The 25,913-nt window shown below is 37.2% G+C and overlaps 1 protein-coding gene across 5 annotated transcripts in view; it reads right to left on the reverse strand.

Moving 5' to 3' along the window:
• The window catches only part of EFHC2 (EF-hand domain containing 2), a 234,573-nt gene that overhangs the window by 49,204 nt on the left and 159,456 nt on the right, over nucleotides 1–25,913 (reverse strand). The window lies entirely within an intron of this gene.

Raw genomic sequence — 25,913 nt, forward strand, 5'->3', positions numbered from 1 at the left:
AAAACAAAAAACAACTCTTTCTCATTGGTTGCCAGATGAGATGCTTTAGAGGCCATACTAATCCCTGTGACAATTAGTGGACCTTAATGGAGGGCAGCCTCATATAAGCCAACAGCTATTTACTGGTTACATGATCAGCTGAACACAAGACCAGATTTGTGCCCTCCAGTACTTCACTTCCCAATTCAAGACTTACTCATGTTAAAACATAGCAAACAAAATAGAATCAGATTCTTAATTCTTTCTGGGCATACACTTTAAAATATAAAATTTCTTGGCTTTACTCCATTATAAAAGGAACACATTTCTAAATATAGAGAATTTGAATAACATATAAAAGGAAGAAAGAAAAATCATAAACACTCACACCATACAAATATAATCAAGTAATCATTCTGGTATATTTCTTCATTCTGGTATATTTCCTCTTTTCTATGCATGAGTATCTTTTTTTCTTAACAGTTGTGAACATATTTTATAGTCTGACTTTTTTCCCTTTAACTAGTACACTTATTATCACTTATTTTTCTGAAACCAAAATGCTAATCCATTCTTCTATTATTGGGTATTTTGTGGGCTTTCCTCAAAATTTTACATAAATAATGTCATAATGCACATATTTATGCAGAAACATCTGTCTGTATTTAAAATTATTTCTGTTAGTATCCCAGAAGTAAAATTAGGTGGACAAAAGAAAAACACATTTAAAGGATCTTGATACATGGTGTTAACTTACTTTTACCATTCCACCAGCCACAAGAGAGGGGCCATAGCAATAGATATTACCCTTTTTAAAGGGGTTTCCTAATTCATCAGGTAAAAATGATGTCTTGTTTTAATCAACAATGATTTAAGTACTAATAAACTTAAATATGTCTTATTTGCTTGTAAATTATGTTTCTTCTCTAGCATTCTGTCAGCACGTGTCCCTTACCTACGTATTCATTCATTCAACACACACTCAGTAAGTCCTTACTCCATGTCAGGCCACATCAACAGATAGAGAATAAGAGAAGAATGGACTAGATTTGAGCCCCAACCCTCAAGGCCCGCACCCTAGAGTAAATCACAGACCAAAAGCAAAGCCAAATCAACAAAGTAGAAAAGGGGCTCTAATAAAGATATGTCCAGTTCAGAAAAAGTACCCCTCATCCAGTCTGGCATGTATACACCTCAAGGGGAAAATCTAGGAAGGATCCATAGCAGAGGTGGCAACAGAGCCACCTTTCTGCAGATGAAAGACAACTTGCTAGTCAGAAAGGTAGGGTGGGGAGGGGAATGAGGTTGGGAGGAATGGGGAAAAAAACCATATCCTCAAGATATTGGGTTGGCCAAAGAGTTAGTTTGGATTTTTCCATACAATTTTATAGAAGAACCTGAATGAAATTTTTGGCCAACCCAGTTCAAGGAGAGCAAGAGGATGGTACATTTTAGGACCTGTACAAAGTACTAAGAATAGGAGCTATCATTTATCACGTGCTTAGTGTACGCCAGACATTGATCTAACTGCTTCACACCAGGCTCCTCCATCCATGGAATTTTCCAAGCAAAAGTACTGGAGTGGGGTGCCATTGCCTTCTCCATTTAACTCCGTAACAGCCCTTTAAGTAGGAACATTGGTTATCCCCATTTTATAGATGAAGAACTAAAGTCCAGAGAGCTCAAGCAAATTGCTGAAGGGCGCATAGCTAGTATGTGGTAGAGCCAAGATTTGAACCCAGGATGGTCAGGATTCTTAGGATGACTGGAACACTGGGAAATGGAACAAGAGATAAATTAGAGAAATGGTAGGTGGGGCCCAATCATGAAAGGTACACATGGGGTGTCTGGGTTTTCTTCCACAGGTGAAGGGAATCTCCTGAAGTGTTTATAAGCAAAGGAACACTATGAATAGAGTTGCATGTCACAGCACTCAGGAAGCAATGAGAGCACAGGCATGCCAGCGAGGGCTGCTGGCCAGAGGAAACACGGTAAGGGGATGAGCTGAGAAGCATCCACTAGGGTTGGGTATGCTTGGCTGAGGATGGGACCTAGGTCTCTCTTTTTGTCCAATGTCTGAGAAACAGGGACATCCTATCCCCTTGGACAGCAGATGGGACATCTTTTCTACTAAGGTGAGAAAGGAGGAATGCAGAGTGCTGGATACAGGGATGTGGGGGAGGTTTGTATCTCAGGACCTCTACACTGTCTGTAAACTTGGAGATGAGGTTTTCTGTGGTGAGTGGGAGGGAAACAGTGAGGTTAGGAACTTAAGAGTGAGAAAATTTGAAACATTCACTGTGGAGAATGGGAAAAGGCATAACTATGCCTTGATCCATCCTTAACTGCTTGTTCATCTGTAATTGCCCAATGATTCATCAACTGTCCAATTTGTCATCTCTGCCTTCGATTTCTTGGTCCCAACTGATCCTTTCTCTTCGGCTTATAGACATGTTCATGTCTCCTGCATCTTTAAAACAAATGGCAAAACCTAGTCATTAATCTTTTAGCCAGCTAAGCCATTCCAGTGGCATCTACCAGCCAGGCAGAACCAGGCTCCCACAGCAGCCTCAGGACAGCAAGGAGCCACACCAGTGGTGGTAGGTAGTGATCTGACCACCCTCTCTGGACAAGTCACCTTCCTGGGGCTCCTGGACAACTAAAGGGGAAGTGAAAGGGAAGAGGCCTCAAAAAGACTATATTGATCATTCCTGATAATATGGCCCATGGGAGCTCAAGAATTAAATGGGAAAATAAAAGAAAGGTGATCATATGCCAGCCTCAAGAAGATGGAATGTGTCATAACGGCTCCAGGGGCGATCAGAGAGTTCACATTTACAGTGGAGGCTTCTCCCAGGACTCCCCACCACCCCATGCATCTTCTTGTTTTATATTTTCACTTTTTTATGTATTATTGCCATTACCTTTTATTGCTACTTGTCTTTTGCCATAAAGACTATACTAGGTTTGCTCTTAGGTTCTGCAATTTTTTTCCTAAAAAGGAACACTGTGTCCTATGCTTGACTTTGTTTCTTAGTGATAGATTTTTAAATAAAATGATATATCAAATTCAAAAAATATAAAAAGTTGTATAACGAATTTCCTCACCACCTCAAGCCCCAATCCCACTCCTCAGAATTCTTTTTCACTCATCTTTATTTGACATATAAATGAGAAAATTATATATATTTAAAGTGTACAATGTGATGATTTGATATACATAAGTACACTGTGAGATTATTATTAGGTTCTGCAAGTCTATTTGGAATTTAATCTTGGTTAAGTTGAAGTTGCCCTAAAATATTTTAAATTTATAACTACCTGATTTTCAAAGATAAACTTGAAATATGATTTTACTCTCAAGATGAAATATGAGGAATTTAGCCCTTAGATTTTTCCCAGCTCTATTTGGCTATTTTTATCTGTGGTATAAACCATGTCATCTTCCATTTTAATTTTTCTAACAATATTCATGTCTTGAAGTAACGTTTTATCCTTGAATTTAGCTGAGTAACCGTGTGTGTGTTTGTGTGTGTGTGTATGAAACCTGTTTAGTGTTCAGTGCTGTTCCAATCTTTCAAGATAAGATGCTCTCCTTGAGTTCTTAATTCTTATTTTCTGTTCATCTTTTAGAGCTGTTCATTAAAGTAATATAGTACTTTGAGTGATGTATTAAAGAGACTATATTATAGTCTGTTTTTTTTTTGAAGATTTGAAAACATTTCTATTGTCTCTATGTACAAAAAAAAAAAAACAAAAAACAACTTATCTCCAATTTGTTTATTCTCAAAGCACTGAAGACTTGATCCATTTTCTCCTCGCATTACTTAAGCCATTTAGGTCACTGGTCCTGCTGCTGCTGGGTGGTATTTTCAAGCTTTATTTTGTGTATGTTTTGCTTTGATGCTCCTTATAAGATTGTTTCTTCATATACGACCTTTAACTTTTTACCAAGGTATCCCTTTTTCATATATTTTGTTTGGAACAGAGTGAAATCTCTCAATTTCCAAACATTTTTTTTTTCACTTAGAAAAGGATTTTCCTTTAAAAACTGTCATTGATTATTACTGTACTTCCAGTTGTTCAGTTCCCTTTCTACCTCCATTACTGCTCTCTTCTTTCTTACCGTTTTAATCTTCTTGATTTGCTCCGTTGGAGGGCTATTTCTAAAGATAGTTCTCTTGAGTCTTCTGCAGTATCCGGTCACCTTTTAGTGCCTCCTGTTTAATGTTTAATTCAGAAAATATGTGTTTTGTCCATTTTAACACAACTCTTTCCCTATTTTGGTCCATGTGCTTCTCAAAATGGTCTGCTCTTGCTAAGACCATCAAACATCTGGTTGTGACCATAACTATGTTCTAGAAACAAATAAACAGAAACAAATTTCTCATATAATAAATCACTTTTAGAATCTGCATGGATTCTCCTACTCTGCACCATTTAGATTCTCTGTGTACAACCTTACAAAGAGGTTTCTAGAGCAGTCTGGGCATTGGTGGGGGGCTGCCTTTAACCAAATTCCACAGGCTCTGTCACAGATGGGGCATGTGTGTCTCTGTGATGGGGGGAGGAATTCAGGCAAGGAGGGATCTAGTCATGCCCATCCTCAATAAATGTGCTCAAGCCAACATGAAAGAGGGAGGGAGACAAGCTTTTGATTTAGAGACCAAGAAGCCAAATTTAGGGTGGGGAACTGGTAGGGAAAGAAAGGAGACTAAGTAGCGGAGAAAAGGCTGGGAGCTTGTCTCAATATCCCAACAGCTGATAGAGGGACTGTAAAGAGCCTCTCCATGCTTGGTGTTTCCAGAGCTGTGCAGTTCACCATCTGTACAACCTTTACAGTGGCCCTTCCCTAAGACAACCTAATGACATTGAAGCCCCAGGAAAGACTCTTTGGCTTATGCTCAACTGACAGATTGTCATTAAGGCAAGTGGGTCTCCTATACCAGGAAACAGATCAGAAAAGGAAGAAATATCTTAGTCCATTGATGAATACAGTGATTTACTTTCTTATCAGAATCTGAAGTAGGAAAATTTCTTACATCTCATTGTTGTGGCCTATTTCTTTAAAATTTGTTCTGGTCTTCTATGAAGAATTCTGAGCTTGGGAGAGGGCAGCACTGAAATGAGAATTAAATCACTGATCTGAATCAGAAGTCATAAACACAACCTAGGCAATTGACTGGACTATTTTGACAGTGGCTGGAACTATTAAACTTTGCAGTGTCAGTAAAAAATCATTTTCCGTCCAGATAATATTAATGAGAACTTGTTTCTGGTTCCTTGTTTTAAACACCTTGTGCTTAAATTATGTAATGAATCTTAATGTGTAACCATAGAACATCAGGTCTAAAAATAGCAGTTTTAAAAGTAATATAAGAAATCCATACATCTCACCCTCTCCTCCCCTCTCCCCATGTCCACAAGCCTATTATCTATGTCTGTTTCTCCATTGCTGCCCTGTAAGAAATCCTTATGCTGACAGCCTTATCTATAAAGCATAAAGGACTCTAAATAAAAAACAAATATGTTCGTCTATTGAGAGTTCGACATTTCTATAAAAAATAAAGAAAAATCAGCAGGAAACATTTAAGATAAAACAAAATAGGGAAGCTAGTTGTCAGTCATCAACCTAACTTCCCTGCCACTTCAGAAGCCACGTTCTCCACTATGGGCAGGAGGAAGTGTCTCCAGCAGGTGCCAGAACATAGTTCCTGTGAAGATACACAGTGGTCCCTCCCAGGGTCAAGTTCCCCCAGAGATAATGTGCAGCAACAGTGACAAGCCAGGGTCAGAATGACTTCATACCTAAGTCTCCTGCAGGCCGAATTAACCCACATGATGGTAGCAGGTACAACCAGAACACGGAAGAAGGGCTTCGCAACCACAGAAAACTCGAAGAGATACACACACCCTAATGTTCATAGCAGCACTATTTACAATAGACAAGACATGTTGTTTGTTGTTCAGTCACTAAGTCTTGTGTGACTCTGTGTGATCCCACGGAATGCAGCATGCCAGGCCTCCCTATCCCTCACCATTTCCCGAGTTTGCCCAAGTGAATTTGGACATGGAAGCAATCTAAATGCCCATTGACAGATGAATGGATAAAGAAGATGTGGTCTGTGTGTGTGTGCATACATACATATATATGCATACACACATGTGCACACACACACACACACACACACACACCAGACTATTACTCAGTCATAAAAAAGAATGAAACAAGGCAACTTCCAGCAACATGGATGGACGTAGACATTATCATATTAAGTGAAGTAGGCCAGACAGAGAAAGACAAATATTATATGATATCATTTATATGTAGAATCTAAAAAAAAAAAAAAAAACGAACTTATTTACAAAATAGAAAAAGACACACAGACATTGAAAACCAACTATGCTTACCAAAGGGGAAAGGGGAGAGGAGGCATAAATTAGGAGCTTGGGATTAAAATCAACATACTAGCATATAAAAAATAGATAACAAACAAGGACCTACTATATATATAGCACAGGGAATTGTACTCAATATTTTGTAATAATCTATATACATATATTTAAATACATATGCACACACATATATTAATATATATGTATACACACACACACATACATATGTATATATAGGGCTTCCCTGGGTCAGCAAGATTATCTGGAGAAGGAAATGGCGTGACTGAGCACATAGCACATTGGCACATATAAATATACATAAATCACTGAGTCACTATGATATACACCTGAAATTAACACAACACTATAAATCAACTATACCTCAACTTACAGCAAAAAGAACAGGGAGGGGCCCCATGGCTCAAAGGGGTAATGAGCTGTTCCCACAGTCATTTCCATCTCCTCTGCAGGATACTGTATCACTGTCCTCAATTCTCCATTTCTCCCTGTACCTGTACCCCTTCCCATGTGCCTCTGTTATTCCACCTTCCAAAAGGGAACAATTTCCTTCCTGCTCCTTGACTACCACAGGGTATGCTCTGGCCAGTATGGTAATGTGGAAGTCAAGGTTTGCCAGTTCTGAGTAGAAGCATGAAGAGGTCGTCCATGTTTCTTATTTCCTGATGGTACTTCTGCCATCACCCTAAAAATTACACGCTCAAGTGCACTCACTGCTTCCTGGAGAGGAATGAGGAACATGGAACAGAGCTGACCCAGACAGGCCCATGGTGTATGATACTTTTTATATATTGCTGAATTCCATTGCTAATATTTTATTGAGTATTTTCCCATCAATATTCATTAGAAATGTTGGCATGTAACTTTTTTTGTAGTGTCTTTGTCTGGTTTTGGTATCAGGGTAACAGTGGCCTCATAAAATGAACTTGGGAGTGTTCTATCCTCTTTAGTTTTTTGTAATAGTTTGAGAAGGATAGGTATTAGCTCTTGAAGAAAGTAGGGAAAACCACTAGGTCATTCAGGTATGATCTAAATCAAACACCTTATGATTATACAGTGGAAGTGACAAATAGATTCAAGGGATTAGATCTGATAGACAGAGTGCTTGAAGAACTATGGATGGAGGTTTGTAACACTGTACAGGAGGCAGTGATCAAAACCAACCCCAAGAAAAAGAAATGCAAAAAGGCAAAATGGTTGTCTGAGGAGGCCTTACAAATAGCTGAGAAAAGAAGAGAAGCTAGAAGAAATGGACAAATTTCTAGAAACATACAACATTCATTTCAAGACTGAATCAGGAACAAATGGACAATCTGAACAGGCCAAACACTAGTAGTAAAATTGAATTTTTGACAATAAAAACGTCAGGAAATAAAAGTTCAGGACCTGAGAACTTCACAAGGGAACTGTACCAAACATATTTGTGGTTTAGTCTCTCAGTCATGTCCAACTCTTTGTGAGCCCATGGACTGCAGCATGCCAGGCTTCCCTGTTTGACACCATCTCCTAGAACTTGCTCAAACTTATGTCCATTGAGTCAGTGATGCCATCCAACCATTTCATCTTCTGTCATTCCCTTCTCCTTTTGCCTTCAATCTTGCCCAGCATCAGGGTTTTTTCTAATGAGTTGGCTCTTTACATTAGGTGGCCAAAGTATTAGAGCTTCAGCTTCAGCATCAGTCTTTCCAATGAATATTCAGGGTTGATTTCCTTTAGGATTGACTGGTTTAATTTCCTTGCAGTCCAAGGGACTCTCAAGAGTCTTTTCCAACACCACAGTTCAAAAGCATCAATTCTTCAGTGCTCAGCCTTCTTTATGTTCTGACTCTCACATCAATATATGACTACCTGTTTTCTGGTTGTTTTTGTAGTTCTTCCCTGTACTATTCTTTCTTTTCTTCCTTTGTGACTTGATTATTTTCTTTAGTGGTACGTTTATATTCCTTTCTTCCTTGTTTTTGTATATCTACTGTAGGTTTTAGATTTGTGGTTACCATGGGGTTCATATATGTTAATGTATATATCTATTTGTGTGTGTGTATATATATAAATTGTTGGTGGGAATGGAAATTGGTGTAGCTGCTGTGGAGAACAGTACAGATGTTCCTGAAAAAACTAAAAAGAGGACTACCATCTCTTGATGGACACTTAGGTTGCTTCCATATCTTGGCAATTGTAAATAATGCTGCTATGAATACTGGGGTGCATGTGACTTTTCAAATTAGTGCTTTGCTTTTTCAGATATATACCAGGAGTGGAATTGCTGGGTCATATGGTAGTCCTATTTTTAGTTTTTTCAGGAACATCTGTACTGTTCTCCACAGCAGCTACACCAATTTCCATTCCCACCAACAATGTATGAGGGTTCCCTTTTCCCCACATCCTCAGCCACATTTGTTATTTGTGTTCTTTTTGACTATACTTTCAACTTCCTAGTTAAAATTCCCATTGTGTTCATCTAGTTTTCCCCTAACCCATTTAGCAGTCTTATTACTCATTCTTTGAATCTTTTTCTGGTAAATTGTTTATTTCTGTTTCAGGAGTTCCCCCCCGCCCCCCGCCAGAGGTTTTCTCTTGTTTCCAATTAAGACAAATTCCTTTCTTCTCATTTAGCTTCTCTTTCTCTGTCTCAATGACATTAGGTGAAACAGTTACCTATTTCTTGAAGATGTCTTGAAGAGGCATCCTTCTGTAGGAGCATCCTTATACAGTCTCTGTGTCCAGTGGCTTTGGTGAGAGAGCTGGATTTGACATGAACTGTGTTCATGTCTTTCCTCAGGGTGTGCTGACAGGTATCACCTTAGTAGGATATGGGACTGGAGAAGGAGGGGCTAGAGCCGAGCAAGGTGTGAGGGGGTATTCTCCTCTGCTCAGGGGCCATCAGCGGTAGAGTCAGGTCCCTAATTATTGAAGCAGAAGCCCTGAGGGTCGGGGCTCAGTTCCTTTTCAGTGTGTGCTGTTCCACCTCCCAGCACCACCACCCTTAGCAAGAGGGGAGCAGTGCTGGAGCAAGAAGGGCTGGTGTGGGTATTTGGTTAGGGTCAGGGCATGGGCTGTGGCAGTCTGGCTACTGCCAGAGATCCAGACTACCTAACCCTAACCACCTGTGTGATCACCAGAAGTGGCTATTCCCTCCTTGCTCAGACTCTGCCTAGGATTTGAGCCACCTCAGCATCTCTTAGCTAGACTTTTTCCTCAGTCACAGCAGCCCTCACTCCAGCGTAGAGCTGCAATGCAAGGCAAGCCATGCTGAAATGTTCTCTCAGCTCAGGCTGGGGGGTATGCCAAGGCAGTCACAGGAAAGCAATCAGCCACTTGTGTAGTTTGAATTCACCCATTCCACCCTGTGCTTCAGGAGCCAGCAAGCATTAATGCACTCCTCATGGGTAGAATCCATGCTTCCTACAGCTTTCCTATTAGCCCCATTGGCCCTCTACCTAGCCAAGAGGGCTTATCTTCTCGTCAGGCCCCAGGGCTGAAGCGCCCAATATGTGGCTCAAATTGCTCCTTTCCTAAGGAGGGTCTCCACCCATGTAATCTCCCTTTTCCTCTGAGTCCCCTTCCAGGAACCCAGGCTCCAACCTGATTGCTTCTGTTCCCTTCCTACCCAATTTTGTGCAGATCTTTCTTAAAGCCATGATTGTACAGGAGTCTTTCTGCTAGTTTTCAGTTTTCAGTGAGAACTGTTCCACATGTACATGTATTTTTTTGTTTGTGCAGGGAGGTGAGTTCCATGTCCTCCTACTCTGCCATCTTGATTTAGTCTCCAAACTTAAGTATTAGCTATTATTAAAATTATCAGTAGGTGGTAGAATGAACTGTCCTTCAAGAAATGTCAAAATCAGTTAAGAATTCCCTTTCTATAGAATCCTAACTACTATGTGAATGAAAGTTGAATCCAAACAAAGGTCATTGCCTTTGTTCATGCATGTATTCATTCACTTATTCTTCAACACACATGCATGAGGGAATAAAAAGACGTGCTGAGAGTGACACTAGCCATAAATACAATGAGACCCAAAAGGCAGGGATCACTGTGAGCTGGGGTGGTCAGGAACATCTTAAAAAATGTAAACTGGAATATCTTCACAAATAAGAGAAAGCTCAACAGTAAAGGAGAGATCCCTTCCAAAATGGTATGAAAAAAGAATGACATAAATTGGGTGGCCCAGAAACAGCAATGCCTGGTCCTACGGTAGCTGATCAAAGTTAAGAGATGAGGCTGGCATCTTCCAAGGGCAGCTTATTCATCTCTGAACATCCATCACCCACCATGGGACCTGACACAGAGTATGTACCTAGCATATATTTATTGAATGAATGATAAATGAACATGTTTAAACACCACACTGAGAGGCACACCCTCCATATCCAGTACTTTGGGTTGCAAAACTTACTTGAATGAAAAACAGCCAGGTAGGGCTTGCCCTAGAGTGTCATTGCCCTCCTGCTCTGTAGTATTCTCTCATTTTACAGCATAATTCTCCCTCTTAGGAACCAAAAATTAGCATATAGCTACTGTTCTCATTTTTTAAAACCAAACTGGGACTCTAATTAAAGAAGACAGCCTGGGTGGCACTAACTTGGTCATTTGTTAGCAACTAATGGCCACACAGTTGCCTTGCTTTTATTCATAGAAACTTCATTTAGAATAGAAACCATTAGAACATTGTATTTTGGATGAAATAGTAGTTTCACTGTTAATGACTTACCCACTCCCACAAGAATATAATCATGGAAAAAGAAATAAAAGAAACACAGTATAAATATATATGTATATATAAAACCTCAGAAAAAGAGTTGGTCCTTTTTCCACTCTTTAGAAACATAAAAAATAGTCTATCTGCTTTGGCACAGCATTATATGGTTTATTTATTCTAAAATGCCAAGAATTTTTTCTAGCATCCCATAAAACTCAAGGCTATAAGAATGGATATGCTTCAAAAATAGAGAAAAGCCTGAGAGTTATTAAGATTTTTAAATAGTGGAGCTGATTTTAAGTAGGTCTACATGAGTGAAGCCAAACCCACTTCAGCTTAGGTATTAATAATGATGTCATATCCCCAATAATGTGTCTAGTCTGTATTTTCTCCAGTGTAATTTTAGAGAGTCCATATAGCATGGTAAAGAGATTATGTGTGGCAAAATGGTAGACGAGATAGCAATTAAAACTCAAACTTCCAGCTGAGCTTGTGAAAAAAGGAGAGGAAATGTCCTAGGTACCAAAGGAAAGAGGTATGCGGTACAGACAGAGAGGAAGGTGTACAAGTTAAGAGGGTGACACCTGGGGAAGGTGGGAATCAAACACTATTAACAAGTAAGAGCATGGATTTTAATGCTCACTCAGGCACAAGAAACAAGGTTTCTGGCCAAAGGGAGTAGCAACGTGAAACTCCTACATATGAAAGCTATGCATAAAGCTAGAACTGTAAAAGGCTGCAATTGAAGTGAAAGGAGGATTGATAAACTCTAACCATTGTCTTAGGCAGCAATGGACCTTTCCTGAGTCTCTGTATACAAAGGGGGAGGACAAAGGAACATAGATAGATTACATGATAGAACTTAAAGCCAATATTCTGCCTAATAAGAATCTGTAGTACAGATTTATTTTACCCACTAACTATAGAAAGTTTCAAGTCAATAAATTAGATCAAAATTAAGATTGAGTTCAGTTTATAAGCCAGCCTGGAGAGGTAAAATCAATACTCTGAAAGTTCTACTTCTAGATGATAAAATTAGTGTTGAAAGCTTGAGAAAAAGCAGGATTTGCATAGTCTCAAAGTATCTCTCTCAAGATATTTATTCACTACAAAAGGAAGGATAGTAACCTTACAATGGAGAAATCTGACAAACACCATCTTAATAGAGAATAAGGTCAATATCCCTATAATGATATATTGATATCAAGAACTCCTTGATGTGATGCACTAAGAAGGTTGATTTATTTCTGTAGAATTCTTGCTCAAAATGCAGAAACTTAGTCCAACCATGAGAAAACATCAGAAAAATACAAATTGAGGGACATTCTACAAAATAACGGATTCAAAAAATGTACTCAAAAATAAAGGCTGAAGAACTGTTATAGATCACAGAAGACTAAGAAGAAACAACAACTAATTCCATGTAAGATAGATCCGGGGGTGGGGGGGAAGACATGTTTGTGGTGTTGTCCTAATGTTAGTTTCCTAGTTTTGATAATAGCACTATGACAAGATGCTAACACTAGGAGAAACTGGGTGAGGTGTTTCACCCTCAACTGGGTGAGGTGAGAGACATGACAGCTCTTCATACTATTTTGGAACTGTTCTAGAAGTCTACAATTAGTTCAAAATAAAAGGGTTTGAAACAAAACAAAAACTACTCTGAAAGGCCAACTCAATTACCAAAGGAACACTGTAGTAGGGGAGGAAAGTTCAGCTTAAGATGAGCAAAAGGAAACAATCCACCATGAGTAAGAGTCAGCAGATGCAACAGAAAGACTAGTACTCCCATAAATTTGGAACAACAGAACAAAAGTCAGCAACGGACTATGAAATCATTGTGTTTAAAAGTACAAAACAGATTTAAAAATAGAGAAACCATAAGAAAGGAACAAGATACCATGGGAAAGAATAGAAATATTTACAACACATATGAGTGCATGCACACATACACAGACATACACACAACTAAATAGCACTTAAGAACTGGAAGGTAAAGTCACTAAATCAATGAACATGATGACAGATATAAGGAAAATTCCAAGAATGCAGCACAGAATAAAAAAATCAATGAAAAGGATGAATAAGAGGTTAAAACACATGGAAAAGAGAAAGAAATTTGATAAGTATTAACAGGAAAACAGAAAACAGCTTGTGAGTTTGAGAAGAAAAACAGAATGGACAAGAGATGACATTTGAAGAGATAATGGCTGAGAATAATTCTTAAATTAAAGAATTACAAATAGTCCCAAGATTCAGTGAAATGAAACCAGAGAACACCAAAAACAAAGAGAAAGGCAATCAGAGGGGAAAAAGGCATATGACTACAAAGGAACAATTATATTAATAGGAGACTTACCAACAACCACAATGGAGGGCAGAAGACAACAGAATAATATATTCAAAAGGTCAAAGGAAAATAACTATAAATCTAGAATTATTTACCAAGTTAAACTTTAAAAGCAAGAAAAAAAATAGATACATTTCAGAAACTAAATTTATTTGTTCCTAGAGTTACTAAGCAAGTCTCAATAAACATCAAAGAACTGGTATCATGCAAACCATATTCTCCAAGTAAATGTAACAAAAAGAGCAAAATGAACTATAAAGCTAACATAACACACATTTGGAAATTTAAAAGCAAACAAATAATTGGCTGTTTTTAGGAAATATTTGCACATGAAGGACAATAACTAAACTAAAAACACTAAAGCTAAAGTAGTACTTACGAGGCAAGTGCATAGCCTCAAGTGCATTTCTCAGAAGACTGATAATCAGTGAAATAAATGTCTAAAGTGAAACAAATGCCCAACTCAAGAAATTAGAAAATAAAAAAAATGGAAAAGAGAACATAATAAAAATAAGAGTAGGAATTTATAAAGTAGAAGCTAAAGGTAAAAAAAGAAGATTAACAAATTGAAATCTGGTTCTTTTTCAAATTAATCAAATAACTAGTAAAATTGATTTTTCAAAAAACAGAAAAGGCACAAACTAATAGGGTTTAAAGGTGATACTTTTTAAAAATTAGACAAAATGGAAAACTTTCTAGAAAATATATATAATTTTCAAAATCAATTCAAGAAAAAACAGAAATCTAGAATAACATGTACTCCTTAGATAAAGTAAATCATTAGTTTAAAATCCACTCACAGGAAAAAAAATGAAATGGCTATATGGTTTTACATGCAACTTCTACAAAACCTTCAGAGAACTAATAATACCAAAATTTTACAGAGAATGAATGCTCTGAAACTTGTTTTATGAGACTATTATAAAATACTGATATCTCAACAGGACAAAGACAGTATGAGAAAGAAAAAGGATAGGCCTATTTCCTGTAAGAACAAAGACGTGAAAATTGTAAATAAAATTTCTGCATCTACCAAAAGCCTATGACCTTAATGGTGAAATATTACTTTCAAAATCAGGAAAATATAAGGATATGTGCTTTTTCTACTTATCACACATAGTACATTGCAGCTTTTAGCCAATATAATTTAAAAAATAGAAAGAAATCATGTAGATTAGAAGGGAAGAAGCAGGGACGTCATAATTTATAGTTTATATGAAGTGGTCCAAAATAAAATCCAAAAGACTCTACATACTCTGAGAACTCAAAAAAGAAAATGAGATCTGCATACAAAAAGTAAAATACTAAAATCAACAGCATTCACATACACCAGCAATAGCCAACTAGAAAGTGTAGTTTTAAAATTAAAAGGCAGTATTTGCAATGACAACAAATATTATAAAACAAGATATATCATATTCACAGATGGGAGATTTCTATTTCATAGTGACAGCAATTCTACCACTAATTAATCTATAAATTCAATATAATTTCAGTCAAAATCCAGTCAGGCTCTTTAAAGAACTAGAAAGTGGTTATAAAATTGATAAGGAAAATTAAAGCCTAAGATTAGTCAGAAGAAGAAAAATTAGAACCCTGCTATATATATCACAACTTATCATGATTCTATAGTAACAAATTTAAATAGACAAGTCGACAAATTTAACAAAATAGAGAACTTAGAAACAGATTCATATGGATATTGGACCATGAAATATGTCAGATGTTTCAACACAAACCTCTGAGGAAAAAAGGATAGACTTAATGCATGGCGCTGGAACAACTGGGAATTCATGTGGTAGTCATAATTTCTTAAAGAGGATGTAAAATTTACAAACCATAAAGGAAAAAAAATCCATAAACTCATCTATAATTAAAAAATTTAAACTTCCACATGTCAAAAGACACAATATAGGAAGTGAAAAGAGAAGCCAGGCACAGAATACATCTGTGATCCACATAACCGACTGGCATACAAAATGTAGCAAGAACAAAAACTTTAAGATTTAAATCTCAACAGAAAAATGAGCAATATGCAAAAGATGAAAATATAAATTGATGGCTCCACTTTCTAAGAAAAATTTAACAATCTTTAGTGAAGTTGAAGATACAGCCTATAGCCTAGCAATTCTACTTTTAGGTTCCTATTCTAGAGAAATTAGCACATATCAATAGACATGGATAAGGATGTTCTCTTGCAGCTGTTTATAACAACAAAATAGCTGTTCACAAGTACAGGAGACTGAAGAATGATCCCCAAAGATATCAGGTTCTAGTCTCTGGTACCTGTGGAGGTGACTTTATTTGGAAAAAGCCTCTTTGCCAATGTGATTAATTTAAGATTATCCTGGTTTATCCTGATGGGCCCAAACTGCCATCACATGTATCCTCACAAGAGACAGCAAGAGATTGCAATCTCTATCTCTCTCTTTTACACACACACACACACACACACACACACACACACGTGTGCGAGGAGAAGGCAATATGAAGTTAAAGACAGAGACTGGAGTAATACCACAAGCCTAGGACTGCCAGCACAGAAACTGAAGAAGTAATAATCAGATTTTCCCAGAGGGAACATCATCCTTCCAGCTCCTTGATTTCCCAGAGATACTCTGGGACTTCTGGGCCCTAGAACTATGAGAGAATAAATTTCTGTTGTTTTAAGTCACCTAGTTTGTTTTTTATTACAAAAACAATTTTTTGTTTTTTATTTCTGTAGCCACAGAAAACTAACATAATAAGTAAGAAACTGGTAAACTGCAATTTATTCATAAAATGACATATTATAAGACAATGGGGATAGTTCAAATGGTAAAGAATCTACCCACAATGCAGGAGACCCAGGTTCGATCCCTTGGTTGGGAAGATTCCCTGGAGAAGGAAATGGCAACCCACTCCAGTATTCTTGCCTGGAGAATCCCATGGACAGAGGAGCCTGATGGGCTACAGTCCATGGGGTCGCAAAAAGTCAGACATGACTGAGCGACTCACATACATATAAAACAATGAGAATAAATGAACTAGGGCTACATGTTTCAACATGGAAATCCTTACCAAAATCATATGTGGACTGAAAACGGCAAGTCACAAAAGGATATAAAGAGTGTTTACCACTATGTACATTTTAAAATGTACAAACAATATTATAAATTGTTTATGGATACATATATATGTGGAAATAATTAAGCATGGGGATTACATACCCATCTTGAAACTGGTATGGGAAAGAGATGTTGAGAGAGCAGGCATTGGTTCTATAATCACTTCTTAATTTTTAAAAAGAGATAAAAAGAAAATGTAGAAAAATGTTCTTTTGTTAGTTCTGGGTAGTAAGTATATAGTGCCTTTCAGCACATTTTAGTATATTTAAAAATTTAATAATGACACTTTCATTTAGGTTTTGAAATAGGACATCTGGAATCAAACAGACTTAGGTCTGAACCCCAGTTCTGCCCTGTGACCTTGAGCTGATAATGACTTTGCCTTGCAGGGCTATTTTAAGAATGAGATGAGTTTTATATAATTGTCTAATACAACCTCAAAGACTAAGAGCAAAGTGTCCCAGGGGGAAAGACTGAGGCCTATGAGAAAGCCTAGTCCTGATGCCCAAGAGAATTATGTATGGCATTGTTTCCAAAACTGCTTAATCAAGAACACCACTTTGTTAAAAAATTTTTGAGTAGTCACCCTCAATATATTTACCACATAGTAATAATATGCTTAAGATATTGTACTTTTATATATAATAAACCATATGTAAAATAATTTAAGGGATTAAATGAAGATAAATGTAAATCATGGGAAAATAAATATGAATAATAGAAAAGACCATTACAATGGAAAATAATAGATAGATCAATCTAGCCTCTTCCTTTTACAAGTAAGGAAATAAAATCCCAACAGGTAAAGTGACCAGGTTACCATTACAGGCAGACAACTCATTCTATGAGGTTTCATGAAAATAGAGGCAAAAACTCAAAACAAAATTTTCACAGATTAAATTACATGTGGAGTACCTCATGTGAAATGCCAGGCTAGATGAAGAACAAGCTGGAATCTAGATTGGTGGGATAAATATCAATAACCTCAGATATGCAGATGACACCACTCTAATGGCAGAAAGCAAAGAGGAACTAAAGAGCCTCTTAATGAGGGTGAAAGAGGAGAGTGAAAAAGCTGGCTTCAAACTCAACATTAAAAAACTAAGGTCATGGACATCCAGTTCAAGATGGTGGAGTAGGATTCTCTTTCTCATCTGCTCATCTCTTCCTGTGAGAGCACCAAAATCACAGCTAGCTGTTGAACAACCATCAACAGGAGGATGCTGGAACCTACCAAAAAAAGGTACCCCATGTCCAAAGACAAAGAAGAACCTGCAGCAAGATGGTAGGAGGGTACAATCATGAAAAAATTAAACCCCATATCCGTGGGGTGGGTGACCCACAAACTGAATAATACCAAAGAAGTTTTCCCACTGTTGTGAAGGTTGAGAACCCCATATCAGACTTCCCAGCCTGGGGACCTGACAAAAGGACTGGGCATCCCTAGAGAATCTGACCTTGAAGGACAGTGGGATTTGATTACAAGACTTCCACAAAATTAGGGGAAAGGGAGACTCCAGTCTTGGAGGGCATAAACAAAACCTTGTACATACCAAGACTCGGAGGAAAGGAGCAGTGACTCTACAGGAAACTGAACCAAAACTACCTGCTGGTTTTAGAGGGTCTCCTGTGGAGGCGAGTCAGCAGAGGTACACCACAGGGATGGGGGGACTGGCAGCAGCTGTCTTGGACAGTCCCTTTGGTGTTAACACTCTTGGAAGTCGCTATTAAGCTAACCATAGAGCCCATAGACCTGAGGGCTGGGTCACCTCAGGCCAAAAAATTACCACGGACGGAGCACAGCCCCATCCATCAGCAAATAATTGAATTAAAGCTCTACTGAGCAAGGCCCTGCCCACCAGAGCAAAAGCCAGATTTTCCCACCACCAGTCCCTTCCCATCCACCGGGTCACAAAGAGTGGGACATGACTGAAGACTAATACTCTAATCTAGTCCTTCCCATGAGGAAGTTGACACAAGCCTCTTGGACTCCTTCATCAGAAGGCAGACAGAAGAAGCAAGAAGAACCACAATCACACAGGGACTAAAACAAAACCACACTACAGAAAGTTAATCAGCATGAAAAAGCAGACAGTTACATGCCAGATGAAAGGACAAGATAAAATCCCAGAAAAACAACTAAATGAATTGGAGACAGGAAACCTTCCAGAAAAAGAAATCAGAATAATGATAGTGAATATGACTCAGGATCTCAGAAAAAGAGTGTAGGCAAAGATTGAGGAGATGCAAGAAATGTTTACCAAAGACCTACAAGAACTAAAGAACAAACAGAGAAGAATAATATGCTACAAGGAATCCACAGTAGAATAACTGAGGCAGAAACATGGATAAATAACCTGGAGGGCAGAACGGTGGAAATTACAGCTGCAGAACAGAATATGGAAAAAAAAAGAATGAAAAGAAATGAAGACAGCCTAAGAGATCTCTGGGATAACATTAAATGCACCAGCATTTGCATTATAGCGGTCCCAGAGAGAGAAAAGAGAGAGAAAGGACTTGAGAAAATATTTTAAAATGTAATAGCTGAAAACTTCCCTAACATGGGAAAGGAAATAAGCAACCAAGTCCAGGAAGCACAGAGAGTCCCAGGCAGGATAAACTCAAGGAGGAACACACCAAGACCCACAGTAATCAAACTGACAGAAATTAAAGACAGAGATAAAATATTAAAAGCAACAAGGAAAAAACAACAAGTAACATACTAGGGAACTCCCATCAGGCTATCAGCTGATTTCTCAGCAGAAACTCTACAAGCCAGGAGGGAATGGCATGATATATCTAAAGTGATGAAAGGGAATAACCTACAACCAAGAATGCTCTACCCAGCAAGACTCTCCTAAGATTTGATGGAGAAATCAAAAGTTTTCCAGACAAGTAAAAGTTAAGAGAGTTCAGCACCACGAAACCAGCTTTACAACAAATGCTAAAGGAACTTCTCTAGGCAGGAAACAAGTGAAGGAAAAGACATACAGAAAATAAACCCAAAACAATAAAGAAAATGGTAACAGGATCATAAGGGCTTCCCTCATAGCTCAGTTGGTAAAGAATCCACCTGTGATGCAGGAGACCCCAGTTTGATTCCTGGGTCAGGAAGATCCACTGGAGAAAGGATAGGCTACCCACTTCAGTGTTCTTGGGCTTCCCTTGTGGCTCACCTGGTAAAGAATCCACCTGCAATGTGAGAGACGTGGGTTCAATTCCTGGGTTGGGAAGATCCCCTGGAGAAGGGAAAGGCTACCCACTCGGTATTCTGGCCTGGAGAAGTCTATGGGGTCGCAAAGAGTCAGACACGAATGAGGGACTTTCACTTTCCAATAAGATCATACACATCAATAATTACCTTAAATGCAAATGGATTAAATGCAACAACCAAAAGACATAGACTGGCTGAGCAGATGAAAACATGTGTATGTACACACTTCTACTTACCACTTCACTCTGCTTGACACCCCAAATTGTATGCAATTATTTTATATTGTTATGTTAATCATGTTCCCTTTATGGCTTGCAATAGTATTTATCTTTTACTTTTTGTTTGGCTACTGATTGTGAAAATTGATAAACATCTTTTACTGTTGTGATTATATAACTATTATTCACTAAATACCACGGTATCATGATTGGTCAACAGAAAAATTATAGAATTCTATATCACAAAACTACCATTTAATAGAAAAACCTATAATCACTTTTTAAAATTCATATGCATATCAAAATATCTTGGAATTTTTTGAAAAATACAAATGCCCAGGTATTGCTTTTTTTGTTCAGAGTTCCAGATATGTTTCTAATGAGTGGTCATGTTTAAAAACAATTGGACTACAGAGGATGTTTTATCTAAATTGTTTCACTTTTTCTATTTCATATTCAGTGCTCCCATTTCATTTAGTTTATGTTTTCCAGTTTCTCCATCTCTTCTTTTATGCTCTTTCTCAAGCCTTTATCAAGCATAGGAGAAAAGCTTTTGTATACATATATATAATATGTTTAATATATATTTTCAAAAACATATGAATTTTTGCCTAGCTAAAAAATGTATGACACTTTGTACTTGTTTGACATAGTATGAATAGAATTTTAGACTTCTAATTTTAAAAAATAGATATGCAATAATGACAAAGGTTTACTCTATAGCACAGGAAACTACAGCCAATATACTGCAATAATCTATAATGGAAAATAATTTCAAAAATATTATATGTGTATATCTAAAACTGAATCACACACAAAAGAATTCTACTTTTTGAAATTTAGTAATTTTTTTTGCCAGTTTTTCTAAACATCCTATGGACATCTAATAACAACATATGAGATACAAAGTTTTAAATATAGGATGTGTGTAGGATATTAATCATATATGGATAGGATATGATTAATATAAATTGAATATAAATCTATTATATCTAAATTATTAACGGCATCATTCAAGATGCTCCTATTATTATTTTTCTGCACTCCATAAAATATTCTCAGAGAAATGTTAATATGTCTCACTATGATTGCATATTTATATTTCTTCTGATTTTTGCTTTATGTACCTTTGTTTCTTTGTTGTTAAGGTGTCTAATGGTTTACAATGTCTATCTTCTTTGTGAATTGTACCTTTTATCATTAAAAACATTCATCTTTGTTTCATTTAAAATAATTTTAAAAAATTAAAATCACGGCATTTGGTCCCATCACTTCATGGCAAATAGATGGAGAAATAATGGAAACAGAGATAGACTTTATTTTCCTGGGTTCCAAAATCACTGTGGACAGAGACTGCAACCATGAAATTAAAAGACGCTTGTTCCTTGGAAGAAAAGCTATGGCAAACCTATACAGCATATTCAAAAGCAGAGACATCACCTTGCCAGCAAAGGTCTGTATAGTCAAAGCTATGGTTTTCCCAGTAGTCATGTATGGATGTGAGAACTGGACCATAAAGAAGGCTGAGTGCCAAAGAATTGATGCTTTCAAACTGTGGTGTTGGAGAAGACTTGAGAGTCCCTTGGACAGTAAGGAGATCAAGCCAGTCAATCCTAAAGGAAATTAATCCTGAATATCCATTGGAAGGAATGATGCTAAAGCTCCAATACTTCAGCCACCTGATGCAAAGAGCTGATTCATTGAAAAAGACCCTCATGCTGGGAAAGACTGAGGGCAGGAAGAGAAGGGGGCAACAGAGGATGAGATGGTTGGATGGCATCATCGACTCAATGGACGTGAGTTTGAGCAAACTCTGGGAGATAGTGAAGGACAGGGAAGCAGTCACAAAGAGTTGACATGACTGAGCGAGTCAACAACAAAAGAAAAGGGAAAACAACATCGTGGCCAAATAAAGTTTATCCCAGAATGCAAGTTTTCACATTTGAAAATCAATCAACATAAGTCATTATATTAATAAAATCTGATCATTTCAATAAATGACTTGACAAAACCTAACACCCAACAACAAAGGAATAACAAGGAACTTTCACAACCTGATTTACCAAAAACTCTTAAGTGACATTACAGTTAATGTTAAAAGAGTATATGCCTACCCCTTAATTTTAGGAACCAGAGAATGATGTTCTCTTTACTGGAACTTCTAGCCAGTGCAAAAAAAGAACAAGAAATCAAATGAATGCAACTTGGAAATAAAGAAGTAAAACTGCCTTTATTTACAGATGACATGACTGCCAAAAAACTCAACGGAATAATAAAGAATGCTATTAGAACAAATAGGTGAGTTTAGCAATGTATCAGGATATAAGATCAATACACAAATAACAATACTTATATATACTAGCAACATACAATTGGAAATTAAAATGAAAAACAATACAATTTCCAAATATGAAATGTTCGTGGATAAATCTGACAAGAGATGTGGAAGAAGACCTGTACACTGAACACTATTATAAAGTATGTCTGAAATAAATTAAATCACAAACAAATGAAGCGATACACTATGTTCATAAGTCAGAAGACTCAATGTTGTCCACAAATTTATCTAAAGATTTAATGCAACTGAGTCAAAATCCCAACAGGGTTTGTTGTATAAATTTACAGGCTACAAATTTGATGCATGAAGCAGGGCACCCAAAGCTGGTGCTCTGGGCCAATCCAGAGGGATGGGGTGGGGAGGGGAGGGAAGTGGGAGGGGGGTTCAGGATGGTGGGACACATGTACACCCATGGCTGATTCATGTTGAGGTATGGCAAAAAACACCACAATATTATAAAGTAATTAGCCTCCAATTAAAATTAATTGATTAGTTAATTAAGAAATAAAATTTAAAAATTGACAGGCTGATTAAAGTTCCAAAGGAAATACAATGACCTAATATAGCCAAAATAACTTTGAAAGAGAAGAACAAAGTTGGAGAATGAACACTACCTGACTTCAACATTTATTATAAAGATATAGTAATCAAGAAAGTGTGGTATCAGTGACAAGGTAGACAGATTGACAGAACATAACAGAAAAAGGCCCATCATATATGGATGCTAATTTACAAAAACAATTCAAAGGCAATCTGGTAGAGAAATGATAGTTTTTTTCCTCAACAAATAGTGCTGAAAAAATGCATATCTACATATAAAAAACATGTACACCCATGGCTGATTCATGTCAATGTATGACAAAACCACTACAATATTGTAATTAGCCTCCAATTAAAATAAATTAATTAAAAAATAAAATCTAAACCTTAGATCTAAAAAAAAAAGAAAAACAAATAAAACTTCAATCCTTATTTCACACCACAAACAAAAAATTAACTTAAAGTGCATCATAGATCTCATTTAAAACTGTAACGCCTCTAGAAGAAAATGTAGAAAACATTCGTGACTTTGGATTAGTCAAAAATTTCTTAGATGTAATACCAAAATCATGATCCACAAAAGCAAAAACTGATAAATAGGACTTAATCAGAATTTAAAACTTTTTCTCTTCAAAAGACAGTTTTTAAAGAAATAAATCACAAGTCATAGACAAATATATTTGGAAATCATATATCTGATAAAGGACTTGTATCCAGAATAAATAAAGAACTCACAAAATAGGAACAAGAAAACAAGAAACTCAAAAAATGTTTGGGAAAAAGACCTGAAATCTCCTCTGGCTTCACCAAAGAAGATTTATGGGTGGCAAAGAAGTTCAAAAAAAACATGTTTAACATCATTAATCATTAGGAAAATTCAAGTAAAAACTGCAAAGAAATACTACTACTCCTCTGTTAGGATGGCTAAAATTAAACAGACAGACCATACCACGTGTGGGAAGCATGTAGAAGAACTGGAACTCTCAAAGACTCTTGGTAAAAATAAAAATGATACAATCACTTTAAAAAACAACTTGAGAAGTAAAAAAGCTGAAGAAACTGAAAAATCAACAACTGTTCTTAGATCCGTCTGAGAAGGGAGGTCACTGGGCAAACCACTGTCCCTCAAATTGAAAAGACAAATAGACACACAGATACAGAGCATCATGACTTAGCAGAAACCCACAAACAGAAACCAGCAGAAGCCTCTGTGGGAACCAGTAGCAGGATAGGAAAATCTGGACTTGGATAAATTTGATGTAATTGATGAATTTCTGGAGACTCCATGTGGACAAATCTAAGAGATAAAAATTCCAGGGGAAGCCAGTCATCAAGGGAGCCCTACATTTCTGTAAGTTTTATCTCCAGGAGCTTAATCAGGTTCTCATAGTGAATATCAAGGAAAAGTCCTCTCTGACTTCTGTTCTTCTTAACAAGGGAAACTATTTTACCAGAGTCTAACCTACTGGGGTTTATCAGAGACTAACCAACCTGGGGGAAGGAAAATACTCAACTCCAGCCCCATGGAACTTTCTACATAAGGGCAGGTAAATACCCATATCTAGCCCCCAATGCCCCCACCCCCGCCCGCCCAGCCATCCTATCACACCTAGAGGAGTGGGAGAGGAAATTAAAAAGTCCTTAAGAAATTCATGGCACGGGGACACGGGCACACTAAAAAGACTGAGGCCTAATCATAGCAATGGAGAACACTTCTCCCTCCATACCTTACCATCATATCACCAAAGGCCTACTTACCAGAGTTTCTTTTATCTAGTATATCATAGTCTGGCTTTCAGCAATAAATTAAAAGGCATACTAAAGGGCAAAAAACAGAGGTTGGAGAGACAGAGCAAACATCAGAACTAGACTCAGATATGGCAGGATATTGTAATTACCACTCTGTGAATTTCAAATGAGTAACATGGTAAAGGCTATCATTCAAAAATCAGACAACATATAAGAATAGATGGGTAACAGAGATGGAAATTCTAAGAAATAATCAAGAAGAAATGGTAGAGCTGAAAAACACTAACAGAAATCAGTGCAATAAAAGATGTAAAAAACAACAACAAGTTTTATAGTTTCTCAGAAAGTTAAACATATGCCTACCATATGATCCAGACATTTTTCATTCCTAGGCATATACTCAAGAGAAAGCATTTTCTCTAATTTGGCTGGGCGGGGGTGGGGTGGGGGGATGTTGGTGGTAAGGAGGCAGCTGTGGTAGGATTGATCTGTATCTTTATTGTGATGGTTGTGGTGGCACAACTCTCAGAATATATCACCATCATAGAACCCTAGGCACCAAAAAAGAGTGAATCTTGGTGTATGTAAATTTAAAAATAAATTAGTGTTTAAAAATTAAATGTGTTCTTGGAAAACGAGACCACATCTTCTTTGGATGGAAAAACATACCTAACTTCACAAAAGTACCCACCCCCACCTCACCTTGCCCAGTTCAGGTAGAAGGAAATTTTACTACTATTCTTCCAGATGGAAGGTACACATACAAAGGATAATTTCGATACTTTTTTTTTCCCCTACCATATTTTGCATATTTTGCACTCTAACTGATCTGGAGATCTTTTCACAAGAGTAACTTCCAAGACATGGCACAGGATTTCTCCACTTCTGCAATTAAAGAACTGGGAAGTCATGACTCTGAGGCACTAAAATATATCAGGCTGTCTCTCAAAAAATTAAACATCAAATACTTAATTCGAGGGCTGCATATTATCAGTATTCTAATTCTTCAAAATGTGTTGCTGCATGCCACTTCAGTAAATATGGCTGCTTAACAAATTGCTCTAAAAATCAACAGCTTAAAACAACTGTTTTGTTATGCTCATGGATTCTGTGGATCAGGAATTCAGACAGGGCACAAAAGAATGTCTGGAGTTTCAAGCTGGAAGATTCTGTAACTGAGGGCTTGAATTATATGAAATCTGTCTGTTTAGTTGCTAAGTCATGTCTGACTCTTTTGCAACCCCATGGACTGTAGCCCACCAGGCTCTTCTGTCCATGGGATTTCCCAGGCAAGAATACTGGAG

Source organism: Ovis canadensis, chromosome X (genome assembly GCF_042477335.2).
Source record: "Ovis canadensis isolate MfBH-ARS-UI-01 breed Bighorn chromosome X, ARS-UI_OviCan_v2, whole genome shotgun sequence".
NCBI lineage: Eukaryota > Metazoa > Chordata > Mammalia > Artiodactyla > Bovidae > Ovis > Ovis canadensis.